The 14,063-nt window shown below is 40.5% G+C and overlaps 1 pseudogene; it reads left to right on the plus strand.

Annotated features, from left to right (window-relative positions):
- LOC711602 (uncharacterized) overlaps positions 1–10,532 on the plus strand; it is a 40,073-nt pseudogene extending 29,541 nt beyond the window's left edge.
- Positions 10,533–14,063: the final 3,531 nt, after the last annotated feature.

Raw genomic sequence — 14,063 nt, forward strand, 5'->3', positions numbered from 1 at the left:
GTTGGGGTGCCACCGGTTGATAATTAGATTTCTGACTCATTAGGCCCATGTTCTCAAATCCTACTCTATTAAGAGAGCATGGTGGGGTCCCTGCTAGAGAACCTTTGAAGACAAAATCCTTGTCCATTTCATCTTTGTGTTCCCCCATAGTGTTTAACAGAGCACCTTGCACTTACTAGGTACTCCACAAACAAATAAATAAGTGAATGCACTTGGCTACTTGTTTTATGCAAATAACCCCACCTCACCCCATCCCATACACTAGTCAGAATGGTAGGAGGGGAGAAAGTGATCATTGTTTTTCTAGGAGTTTAGTTACAGTTGCTTTTGCAGGGTGTTTTGCTTCACTGTGATCAAGTTTAGAGAAGCTCTGCTCTTGGTCCTACACTGGGTGAGTCTGAATGCTGTACTCAGTGAGCTACGCTGTAGTCCATAGTGCCATAGGTTTGCATATCCTGCTTTTAAGTTTTACCCTAGAAATGTTCTATTTTTTTTTTCTGAGCCTACCTTGCTCTCAGACGATGCTAAGAACACCGTGAAGAACAGAGCCACTAAAGTGTCCAACATTTCAGCACCGCCCTGTATGTGTTGTATGCATTCCAATTCTATTGTGTCTGAAATGAAGCCAAATTATATACATACAACATCATAACTACAGTAACAGATTTTCTTTCACCTACAACAAAATAAGAAAATATTAAATGGAAATTATCTAACAGGATCTATAGCACAGTTCCCCAAGGACATGAGAAGCAATTCCCTAGTAGATTCTGAGAAGTCAGTCGGTCTGTGTGGTTTCAGACAGGCATCCTTGATACAGAATAGTCATGCCTAAAGCATTCCCTCTTGCTCACACACAATGCATTTTCCATACCAAAGTACAGTTTGTACTTTGAGTCACCTTTGCCGTACTCCTCTGACACTCGTGATACAAATCGGTTAAAGCTTTTGTATATTTCCACTCAGGTTCTCATCAATCATGGCAATTTGGAATCTGTCATCCAAGTGCATCCCAGTGACCTTAGGAGAGTGTCAATGATGTCTGTCACAGGCATGGGAGAGGGAAGTAGAAGTATGCAGGCATGTATCTGCTGCTCTGTGTCCTGTCATTCAGGTCCCTGGAATCAGGGAATTCAGGGAAATCAGAGAATTCAGGTCCCTGGAAAGGGACATGGCAAAGTGAAAAAACACAAAACTGCACATCAGAAGACTTGATTTAGAGGTTTTGGCTCTGGTACTAAATATCTATGTGATCTTAAGCAGATCTTACCCTGCCTGCATTCTGTCTTAATTATATAAAATGAAGGTGCTGAATTCTAATACAATTGACAAATAGACAACATCGGTGCCATCTCTCAGACTATGTCCGGGGATGACTTCACTAATCAATCATGGACTCTTGCCCTCTAAGCTTCATTCCATCCCAAGAACTCTTCTGAACACCACATTTTCAAAAGGAACTCTGATCTGTTTCTGTTAAGTGAGTAAAAACATGAGTCTTGAGATGACATATTAGTTATCTATTGCTCTATACAAGTCACCAAACTTAGTGGATTAGGACAGCAACAATTATTTAATTTGCTCATGAATTTCCAATGTGGGCAGGGCTTGGCAGACATGTTCTCTGTTCCATGCAGCCTCAGATAGTTTGACTCTTATTAAGACGGCTCTCTCACATGGCTGGCAAGTTGGTGCTGGCTGCTGGCTGGAAGATCAGCCAGGTGTGTAGGCAGAAACTTCAGTTCCTTTTCACGTAGGTCTTTCCACGGCCTACATGGAATTCCTCACATTAGAGTGGCTGGGTTCTAAGAGCAAGTGTTCCAAGAGAACAAGGAGGAAGTGCATAGCGTTTTTATGACTTAGCCTCAGCAATCCCATAGTGTCGCTTCCACCATCCTCGCTTGGTCTAGGCAGTCACAAATTCATGTGATAGGGACATAGACCTTTTTTTTTAAGACAGGGTCTGGCTCCATCACTGAGGCTGGAGTGCAGTGGCGCAATCTCGGCTCATTGCAACCTCAGGTGATTCTCGAGCCTCCTCAGTAGCTGGGATTACAGGTGTGTGCCACCACATACGGCTAATTTTTTTTGTATTTTTGTAGTGACGGGGTTTCACCATGTTCCCTAGGCTGGACGGACTTATCTAGAGGAACGTGTTGAATGGCACATATCATTGCAGCTATTGTCAGAAATATAATCTGCCACAAGCACGTTTGCTAACCCTGGATTAATAATCGATGAGCATCCAACAATCTAAGATTCTGTCTTTCCATTCCTTCCTCCCATACTGCACTGATTTCATTTATGCTTATATGTTCTGTTAGATATTACAAACAATGGAAAACATCTTGTTTTCCTTACAAATTTGTTTTGGCTTTGCTTTGATTTTAAAAATCATAATGTAAAATGGATCTTTATTCTTTTAGTGTACAGTTCTATGATTTTGAACACATGTACAGATTCATGTAACTATCATTATAATCAGAACAGTTCCATCACTCCTCAAATCTCCCTCATACTTACCGTTTACAGCCTTAATTATAGTCACCTCTCTTCCCTACCATGACTCTTGGCAATCATTGATTTGTCCTCTGACCCTAGAGTTCTGTCTTTCTGAGATTATCATATAAATGGAACCATACAGTATGTGACCTTTTGAGACTGTCTTTTCTCACTTAGCATAACACTTTGGTTCTTTCTTATTGCTGTGCAGCATTCCATGGTATGGAAGTACCACAGTTGGTTTATCCATTTGGCAAATAGTTTTTTGAGGGAAACAATTGCTTTGAACTGACACCAAGCCACATCGCCCAGACTTCAGACTCTATTTAGTAGCTAAGAAAAGATGAAAAGGAGCCCCGCGGACCGACTCTTACTCTAAACATGTTTGTTGTTGGTAGAAATGCCAATCTCAGTATCATAAACAAACAAAAAAATGAAAGAACCTGCTCTTTAGAACAAAACTCTAAGATCAAGAGAATGATTTTGAATGCGTCTTCTTACCCCAAGGAATATTTAAGAGAAAAAGGATTCATGAATTCAGACTTCCTTAGCCATTTTCTCTAAATGGACCTGGATATCCAAATCATGTTTTCAAAAGCCCGTTTAAATTCTAAGAAAGTCAAGTGAAATTGTTAATGATAGCAAATTCAGTTCAGGTAGAGTGTATGATGTATTAAAGTTACATTCTACATGGTTTTCCCCTTTGTATAATTATGCTCATTTTATAGTGCCTAGAATGTAATACAGTACTTTGTATGATTCAGAGGTTTATAATTGAATGACTATTTTATGCCAAACTCTCTCTCCTGGGGTCTCACTCATTTCTCATCACATTCTAGCCACAGTCCACAGTCTTAGCACAGCACATGTACCCACCAATTTTCTTCAATTAATGAGTGAGCAAATGAATGCAGAGCTCTAAGGGACAATCTCTGGGAGCTCCATTCATTCATTCTTCTGTAAGTAGTTAATGCGCTCTCAGATAAAAAGTGTCTTCATATCTATTTAAGAACAAATAGAGTCAGGCTAACAAAATGCTTGGTTCAACATTAGGAGTGAAATCTTTTCCTGGCAGGTGAGATAGTCAACCTGGGGTGGAAGTAGGGCATGAGTTCTAAGACTTGTGACGGTTTTTACAATTTTCCTTCATTTTGAGGTGGTAACTTTTGAGCACTGAGCTACCTTTACAGCTTCACGTTTCCTTGTGCTATCATTTTAGTTCTCTTTTTTTTTTTTTTTTTTTTTGAGACAGAGTCTTGCTCTGTCACCCAAGCTGGAGTGCAGTGGCTTGATCTCGGCTCACTGCAACCTCTACCTCCCAGGTTCAAGCAATTCTCCTGCCTCAGCCACACTCAGTATACTTTAAAGCATCTCTAAATTACTTATAATACCTAATACAATATAAATGCTGTATAAATAGTTATTAGGCTGTATTTTTAAATTTTTATATTCTTTTTATTGTTCTATTTTTTTTTAATTTTTTTCAAATATTTTTGATCCGAGATTGATTGAATCTAAGGATGCAGAAGATATGGAAGGCTAACTATATCTGAAAATAGATACCAAAACTCATCTAGGAACAGAGCAGAATTGAGAATTTTTTAACAGAAACAATCTGCTTTTAAACAAATTTCCTACTTTAGTATTTCCCCTTTGATATCTTTTACATTTAACATACATTTATGGAGCATTTAGGAGGCAGCACTTCACATTAATTAACCTCATTTACTATATGCAACAGATTTGTAAGGGGATATTATTATTCCTGTTGTGCAAATGGGAGATTTAGGCTCAGAGAATTGAGCATCTTGCTCAAGGTCTTGAGGCAGTGCCAGGGGTAGGCATGGGGAGATCAGGTCCTCCCTACTCTTCCCAAGCCCCCATCTTCAAGTCCTCCAAGCTACCACAGTAGCTAGACAACCTAGGGAAAGAGTGTGCTTGCTGTGCAAATGAAACTCCAGAATGCTTCAGCAACACTGCCGCCCCTGAGACTCTCCTATATTGAATCCCACAGCTGGTAAATGGTGACACTGACATGGAGCCAGAACTTTCTGACCTGATGCTTGGGTGTGTTCCTATTCCTGCTATCAGAAGCCTACCTTCCAACAGCTCCACAACTGCTTTTGTTTAGGTTTCATTGTGAATATTGTATTTCCTGCTAAATAAATCAGAGCAGAATCTCCAGTAAATGAATGCCTCAGAAGTTTCTCTATCTTTCCAGTTGGAGCTCATAAACAAAAATCAGGTAGGTGAATTTAACCACCCCCTCCTCACCCAATTTGCCCCAACATTTAACCCGAATCCCAGAGACTTCACCAATTCATTCAATCAGGAAACATCAATTGCTCAGCTAGTCTTTTCCCCCCTTTTCCCATTATCAGGATTAGCTACTTACTGTTCTTCCTGTTTTGCTTCAACTGAAATAAACTTGAGTTCTTATCCTTTCTGTGAGATGGATTTCCAAGCTTAAAAGCTTTGAATCAGAATGACATTAATCCTGCTTTTTCTACATTGTGGCATTTTTGCTTGTTACAGATATTTGCACTGCTCCGTCTTACTTTCTGAGAGCTTCATGGACGTTCTCATTGCACATGAGTCTGTGTTAGGGAGTTTGTATTTTCTCAAGAAACCAGAAACCTCATTGTTAAAAATCTCACTTTTGCAAAGACAATTCTAGTCTATTTGTCAATTTTTATAAAATCTTATTTATAATGGCCGGGCGCAGTGGCTCACGCCTGTAATCCCAGCACTTTGGGAGGCCGAGGTGGGCGGATCACGAGGTCAGAAGATCGAGACCATCCTGGTTAACACAGTGAAACCCCGTCTCTACTAAAAATACAAAAAATTAGCCTGGCGCGGTGGCGGGTGCCTGTAGTCCCAGCTACTCGGGAGGCTGAGGCAGGAGAATGGCATGAACCTGGGAGGTGGAGCTTGCAGTGAGCCGAGATGGCACCACTGCACTCCAGCCTGGGCGACAGAGTGAGACTCCGTCTCAAAAAAAAAGGCTTATTTATAATCAAAATCAGATTTCAACTAACATTTACACTATTAGCACTGCATGAAGGTAAGTATATTTTCTGTAGAGACTGACCCTAGGGCAGCTGCACAAGTCTCTGCAAGAAGGTTCCTCTTTGGTGACAATGAGTCAGATATGTATTAACTCAGAAATGAATTTAAGAAGAAAAAAAATTTTGTCATCTTATGAATAAGTGTTTCATCTTGGTTTAGTTGATAAAGCAGCAGCTCTAAAAATAAAACTTACTGTAGATTTGCTTCTTTTTCTTTTATTTTAAAAACCAAATTCTTACTCTTAACTTTGCCTTTTTGCATACCTAAATAATTCCTTTTTTTTTTTTTCTAAGATAGAGTCTCTCTATGTTGCCCACACTGGACTCAAATTCCTGGACTCCCGCAATCCTCCTCCCAAATAGCTGGGACTACAGGTAAGGCCGCCAAGATCTTCTATAGTAATATATAATTTTTATCTTTTATTTTTTATTTTTACAAAAGTTTATTCTTAAATATACAACAGGCTCCAAGACAACACTTCATTCCAGCTATGGGTGGCAAAAGACATTATGGCAGGGAATACTGATGTTTAAATACGAATGAAATCAATGGTCACCATCACCTCAGGCACAAGGAACAGCTTACTTTTTGTCAGATTTCTTAATTCCACCTTGTCCAAGGGCCCCTTCTCCGTGGCCTTCACTTTTAGCTCCTCGAGTTTCTTCTGCTTCTCTTTTTGTTTCTGCTTGAAAGCCTTATCTTCCTAGTCCATCTCCTTGGCCTGCGTCTTGGGCTGTTTCAGGGCCTTCTTGCCACCTTAGCAGCTGGACATGGCAACTGCCGCCCCTTCTCCAGACCCTGCCACTGGAAATCCTAATATATAATTTTAAAAAATGATTTTAGGCATTAGTATTTGGAAGGAATTCCTCGGTTGGAGAGATGGTGAGCTAATTGTTTGGGTCTACATATGAGCTGAAATATAAATTTCAAGAAAGTTTAAATGTCCATGAAATCAGACCTAGCTTTTCAAAATTTTCATGTTGACAATGACTGCCTAACAAATCTATCCTTCTACACTAACTAAAAACAGATTGTTTTTGCCACCTCAACCTTCAACTACTAAGACATTTTGTATATTTCAATGACATTTATTAAATTCTACCTTTCATTGAAGTTTTCTTTGTGTGTAAAAAGTTACTGTGTAATGAGAATTTTACATGTAGAACACAAGGTTGATTGATCTGTGTATCCTTCATGGCACCAAATAGAGCTTTCTGCTTTTCCCTGCCCTAATCCATCCAACATACTATTGTTGAATCCATTTTCCTAAAATTTAGCTCTGATTAAGTCACTTGTTGGCTAAGCACTTACAACAGTTTCTAGTTGTTTACTGAATTATATGTTCATGCTCACTTGGCATAACCTTCTATAATCTGGCCCCAACCTGTCCTTTCTAGCTTTATCTCTGTGGTATTTTCCACTGAAACTTGGCTCTTCCTAATTCTGAGAAGAGGTGCTGGGATTTCCCTTTGAGTACTTAAGTCACTATAACCCACTTTAGCTTGAATTATATTAGTCTGTGTGCTTGTTTTATCTCCCAGATTTGACAATAAGCATGGCATACTTGAAAGAACATGAGCTATGAGGTTAGAAAAACTTAAGTTTGTATCTTGCCTCTGTCATTTATGAGCTGTGTGACTTCAGAGAAGTAGCATACTTTTCCAAATTTCTTTTTTTAAATCTATTAAAAATAATTGGTTAGCCGGGCATGGAAATAACTAATGATAATTAATCCCAGCACTTTGGGAAGCCAAGGCAGGCAGATCACTTGAGGTCAGAAGTTGGAGACCAGCCTGGCCAACATGGTGAAACCCTGTCTCTACTAAAAATACAAAATTAGCTGGGTGGGGTGGTGCACCCCTGTAATCCCAGCTACTCGGGAGTCTGAGACAGGAGAATCACTTGAACCCAGGAGGCAGAGGTTGCAGTGAGCCAAGATCACACCACTGCATTCCAGCCTGGGTAACAGAGTGAAACTGTCTCAAAAAAAAAAAAAAAAAAATTATTGGTTCACTTTCCTGTTCTCTCATATTTGGAGTTATCACAAAATCATTTTAAGTAAAAAGATTCTTACCACCCAACCCAACCCCATTTGTGAATAGCAAAAAGCAACAAAGACAGAAGGAAGTAAACAAGAGCTAATGAAGGAAAAAAGAAAGATTGAACTGAAAGTCTAGGAAGGTTTAAATAATCAGTATATGTCAAAGGTGTTTAGCTAAGAAAAGAAAGTGGAAGAATAGTATTGTTTGTTTGGGGTTCAATTACTGGAGGGAGTTGTATCAGTGGTCTGTACATTCACTGGGTCAGGAAGCAATGTCTGCAGTCACTCAAAACAAAGCTCCTGAGAATCAATAAGTCAACACACTTCTCTCTGAGTCTGCCCCTCCCCTACTACGTCTTTCAGAAATAAGACATTGAAAAGAAAAAGGACCATCCAGCATGTGTTGGGAAATTTACTATGTTGTCTGCCCAAACAGAAGGTATTTCTCATATTGTTCAAGAACAACTTTCTGAAATAAATTTGTCATTGTTTCCATGAGAGGGAAATGACCAATGTATATATTAATAATAGTAAAGATAACAACTCTAGACCTTTGCATTTATTATGAGTCAGGCACTCTGCCAAGTGCTTGTGTAATCTTCTCAGTAGCCCTGCATGGAAGACTTTATTTTATTCACCCAACAGATGAAGTAACTGAAGAGGTTAAAAGATCTTGCCCAAGAGCACTAAGGTTTGTATCCACGTGTTGGATCCTAAAACTTGTGATGTTTTTACTCCATCATATTCCCTCTTAGGAAGATAGTATGCTATTACAAACCAGTGAGGAGCTGCAGCTGACTATCCAGACCAAGAAAATGCAGATTTCCATAAGCAAAATTGCTGGAGAATCAGGCAGTCCTTCCTGGGCCAATGCTAGTTACCTTCATGGTCTCTTTCAGCCCTTGATAGAGTCTCCTAAATTATTGTTACCTCAAACTGTTGTCTTTCCTAATAGTCAAATAACCCTGCTACTCAGAGCACTCCACAAAACTTGTCAGAAAGGCAGACTCAAAGCCCCTGGCCAATATTGTATTATATACTCAATATTTGCTAAAGGAATAGATCTTCAATGTTCTTATTAAAAAGAAGCGGGTGGGTAACTATGACAAATAATTGATGTGTTAATTAACTTGATTGTGGTAACCATTTCACAATATATATGTATATCAAATATATTGTATACCTTTGTAAACCAAAAATAAAATTCTAAGCCCCCCAACCAACGCAATGGACCCCTCCTCTAGGCCAAGGGGTTCCAAAGTTAACCTTGGGGCTGGGGGCTGTGACTCACATCTATAATCCCAACGTTTTGGGAGGCTGAGGAGGGAAGATCACTTGAGGCCAGGGGATCAAGACCTGCCTAGGCAACATAGAGATACTCCATCTCTACTAAAAATTAAAAATATTAAACAGTTCCTGGCGCGGTCACCGGCGCGGGCTACGGCTGCGACTTCCCTCACGTCGGCGCTGGCTTCTGGGTTGCTGCAGCCCGTGCACAGCTGCTTCCTCCGCCCTCACCCCTTCCACCTCGCCGCAGTTCGAGATGAAGTTGTTGTAATTTCTGGAAGGAAACTGGCCCAGCAGTTCAAGCAGGAAGTGCGGCAGGAGGTAGGAAGAGTGGGTGGCCTCAGGCAACAAATGGCCACACCTGAGCGTGATCCTGGTTGGCGAGAATTCTGCAAGTCACTCCTATACGTCCTCAACAAAACCATGGCAGCTGCAGATATGGGAATGAACAGTGAGACCATTGTGAAACCAGCTTAAATTTCAGTGGAAGAATTGTTGAATGTAATCGGTAAACTGAATAATGATGATAATGTAGATGGTCTCCTTTTTCAGCTGCCTCTTCCAGAGCACATTGATGAGAGGAGGATCTGCAATGCTGTTTCTCCGGACAAGGATGTTGATGGCTTTCACGTAATTAATGTAGGGCGAATGTGTTTGGACCAGTATTCCACGTTACCGGCTACCCCGTGGGGTGTGTGGGAAATAATTAAGCGAACTGGCATTCCAACCCTAGGGAAGAATGTGGTTGTGGCTGGAAGGTCAAAAAATGTTGGAATGCCCTTTGTAATGTTACTGCACACAGATGGGGCGCATGAACGTCCCGGAGGTGATGCCACTGTTACAGTATCTCATCGATATACTCCCAAAGAGCAGTCGAAGAAACATACCATTTTTGCAGATATTGTAATATCTGCTGCAGGCATTCCAAATCTGATCACAGCAGATATCATCAAGGAAGGAGCAGCAGTCATTGATGTGGGAATAAATAGAGTTCACGATCCTGTAACTGCCAAACCCAAGTTGGTTGGAGATGTGGATTTTGAAGGAGTCGGAGAAAAAGCCGGTTATATCACTCCAGTTCCTGGATGTGTTTGGCCCCATGACAGTGGCAGTGCTAATGAAGAATACCATTATTGCCGGGTGCGGTTGGTCACGCCTGTAATCCCAGCACTTTGGGAGGCCGAGGCGAGCGGATCACGAGGTCAGGAGATCAAGACCGTTCTGGCTAACACGGTGAAACCCCGTCTCTACTAAAAATACAAAAAAAAAAAAAAAAAAAAAAAAGTAGCCGGGCGTGGTGGGGGGCGCCTGTAGTCCCAGCTACTCGGGGGGCTGAGGCAGGAGAATGGCGTGAACCTGGGAGGCAGAGCTTGCAGTGAGCCGAGATCGTGCCACTGTACTCCAGCCTGGGAGACAGAGCAAGACACCGTCTCAAAAAAACAAAACAAAACAAAACAAACAAACAAACAAAACCATTATTGCTGCAAAACAGGTGCTAAGGCTTGAAGAGTGAGAAGTGCTGGAGTCTAAAGAGCTTAGGGTAGCCACTAATTATTGTGTCTACTATGTCAGGAGCAGCACTCCAGGCCAGCTCAAGAAGCAAAGCTGGCCAACAGAAATGCAGTATTTTTAATTTATTCTACTGAAATGGTTTAAAATGATATATTTATTGAAAGCTTAAATGGGTGGGTGTTTGTGCACATACCTCTGCAGTACCTCACCACGGAGCATTCCAGTATCATGCAGGGTCCTGTGATCTAGCCAGGAGCAGCCATTAACCTAGTGATTAATGTGGGAGACATTACCGTGTGGAGACTGGACACTTCACTTTGTCAAGCACCTCGGTTACACATTTGCCTTTTCTAGGATTGCATTTCCCAAGTGCTATTCCGGTAACAGTTGATACTCATTTTAGGTACCAAACCTTTTGAGTTCAACTGACCAAACCAAAGGAAAAGTGTTGCTAGAGAAAATTAGGGAAAAGGTGAGAAAGAAAAAATGGTAGTAATTGAGCAGAAAAAAAATAATTTGTATATGTATTGATTGGTAACCAAATTTATCTAAGTAGAACTGAATTGGCGAGGAAAAAAGGAAAACTACATGTTAATCGTTTTCCTAAGCTGTCTTTTTGAGGCTTAGTCAGTCACTGGGAAAATGTTTAGGATTATTCCTTGCTATTAGTACTCATTTTATGTATGTTACCCTTCAGTAAGTTCTCCCCATTTTAGTTTTCTAGGATTCAAAGGCTTCTTTTACACATTATTTATGTGTATTGTCATATTTGACTTTTGCTATATACTTTAACTTCATTGTTAAATTTTTGTATTGTATAGTTTCTTTGGTGTATCTTAAAACCTATTTTTGAAAAGCAAACTTGGCTTGATAATCACTTGGGCAGCTTGGGTAAGTATGCAACTTACTCTTCCACCAAACAACTGTCAGCAGCTGCCTGCTTTTCTGTGATGTATGCTGTTGACTTTTCCAGACATTTTTTAAGAGTTTGAGTTAATACTGAATTTAATCAGACTTTCTGATTAAAGGTTTTTTCTTCTTTTTTAATAAAACACATCTGTCTGGTGTGATATGAATTTCTGAAATTCTGTCTCCCTATGACTCCTAGTTGCGACCTAACCAGAGTTTTTTTCTCATTTAATCAATGTAGATATTCCTATATTCGGTAACACTACTATAGCCTTAAATAGATAATTTTTTTTCTTTTTTTCTTTTTTTGTTTTTTTTTGTGTAGAGATGGGGTCTTGCTATGTTGCCTGGGCTGGTATTGAACTCCTGGCCTCAAGCAATCAATCCTCTTGCCTCAGCCTCCCAGAGGGCTGGGATTACAGGCATGGGCCACTCAGGCCCAAACAGAGATTTAAAGAGCTTTGGAGAAACCAGCCTCGTCCTCCAGCCTTTTTTTTTTTTTTTTTTTTTTTTTTTTTTTTTTTGAGACTGAGTCTCTCTCTGTTGCGCAGGCTGGAGTGCAGTGGCACAATCTCAGGTCACTGCAACTTCTGCCTCTCGAGTTCAAACAATTCTTGTGTCTCAGCCTCCTGAGTAGCTGGGATTACAGGTGCATGCCACCATGCCTGGCTAATTTTTGTGTTTTTAGTAGAGACATCACATTGGCCAGACTGGTCTCAAACTTCTGACCTCAAGTGATCCACCTGCCTCGGCCTCCCAAAATGCTAGGATTACAAGCATGAGCCACCGCACCTGGCCAGTCCTGCAGTCTTATATCCCGTCAAGTTGTGCGAAGCTAGGAGCTTAATCTGTAAAATACTTGAGGCAGGGATAGGTTCCTTGTCTATTTTGGCTTTTGGCTAAGCAGAAGTAGCTCCTGCTCTAGGCAGCTTGAGACAGAAAGAGAAAGAACAGTTGATTTGACCTACCTCCGTCCTTGTTCTTCTGCCAGCTGGCATTATTCTTTTCATAGTTCTCTGCAGTTGAAAGAAGTTTAGAGAGTTTGCTGGAGATGTTTTTGTGAGTGAGGTATAGCTCATGTCTATAAGCCATGCCTGCTTACTTACCTAGATTATTAAGCATGGAGCTAGATGACCAAGATGACCAAAATTTTATTGAATTACAGTTATAAGTGGAAAAAATGACTGACTTACTGCGTGGAGAAGTATTATGTCAACCTGTTAAAAGTTATGGAAATTAAAATGCTCATATATGTACAAAATATAAATGACATGTAAGGTAAAATTATAGTGATCAATTTACAACAAAGAAATTAACAGAGTAGTTTTTCAGCTTGTTGGATTAATCAAGCAGGTTTAGTCTTGAATCCATAGCATTTCTACAATTTAATTTGGACAAAGTTCTATTCCAAATCAACCAGGTTTTAAAACTGAAATATTAAAGGTGGATTTTTTTTTTTTTTTTTTTTGAGACAGAGTCTCGCTCTGTTGCCCAGGCTGGAGTAAAGTGGCCCGATCTCAGCTCACTGCAAGCTCCACCTCCCGGGTTTACGCCATTCTCCTGCCTCAGCCTCCCGAGTAGCTGGGACTACAGGGGCCTGCCACATCGCCCAGCTAGTTTTTTTTTATTTTTCAGTAGAGATGGGGTTTCACCGTGTTAGCCAGGATGGTCTCCATCTCCTGACCTCGTGATCCGCCCGTCTCAGCCTCCCAAAGTGCTGGGATTACAGGCTTGTGCCACCACGCCCAGCCAAGGGTGGATTTTTAGCTCCCCCAGGATTGGTGTGGATGGTGTAAATACTTTTTTTAAAAATTAATTATTATTGTTTATAAGACATGGGTTCCAGTTGTCTCCCTGGCTGGAGTGCAGTGACCTGATCATAGCTCACTGCAGCCTTGAACTCCTGGGCTTAAACGATCCTCCTGCCTCAGCCTCCAAAATGGCTGGGACTAGAGGCATGTGCCAGCATGCCTGGCTAATTCTTAAATAGTTGTTTAGAGATGGGTCTCACTGTGTTGCCCAGGCTGGTCTTGACCTCCTGACCTCTACTGATCTTCCCACCTCAGCCTCCCAAGTAGCGGGATTACAGGTGTGAGCCACTGTGCCTGGCAAGAATTTATACTTAAGCCAAGAAGATGGTTCTGGATTAGTTAAGAAATTCTGCTATCAGTAGGAGTATAGGTTTAGAGTTTTACCTCTTGGAAGTATCCTTTGAAAGGGAGCTCTGAGATTAAATGTAATCAAACACTTATTGAGAGCTTTCTGTGGACCAGGCACTACACTAGACTCTGGGAATTACAGAGGCAATTACCTGTCCTAGTACTCAAGGTGTTAATGATCTAGTGTCATTTTTCTTTAAAAAAGAAAGCACCTGCATTTGTCATCTTGAGCAAATATAGTAACTCTAACCAAAGTGATTTACTCAAGGTTCAAATCATAGTTGTTTTGGAGAAAGTGTCAGATGCACTGTGGCTGTCAGGCACATAATAGGTATTAAATAAACATCGTTGGTGTTCATTAAATGTGGATTGAAGGTAAAATGACTGATCTTAAGTTTCATGAGGAATAGGTTTGCTTCATTGAAACTGGTTTTTATCTTCCCAAATAGTTTTCAATCATTCCTTTAAAGTACTACATTGATTAATACTGCAAAGTTATAATGTAAAATGTGACATTACCTCTGTCTAACCTGTATTGTTCGTGTGAATGGGAGCTTGATTTTGGGAATAAACATTGAAAATTT

This window comes from Macaca mulatta, chromosome 2 (assembly GCF_049350105.2).
Source record: "Macaca mulatta isolate MMU2019108-1 chromosome 2, T2T-MMU8v2.0, whole genome shotgun sequence".
In the NCBI taxonomy this organism is placed as follows: Eukaryota; Metazoa; Chordata; class Mammalia; order Primates; family Cercopithecidae; genus Macaca; species Macaca mulatta.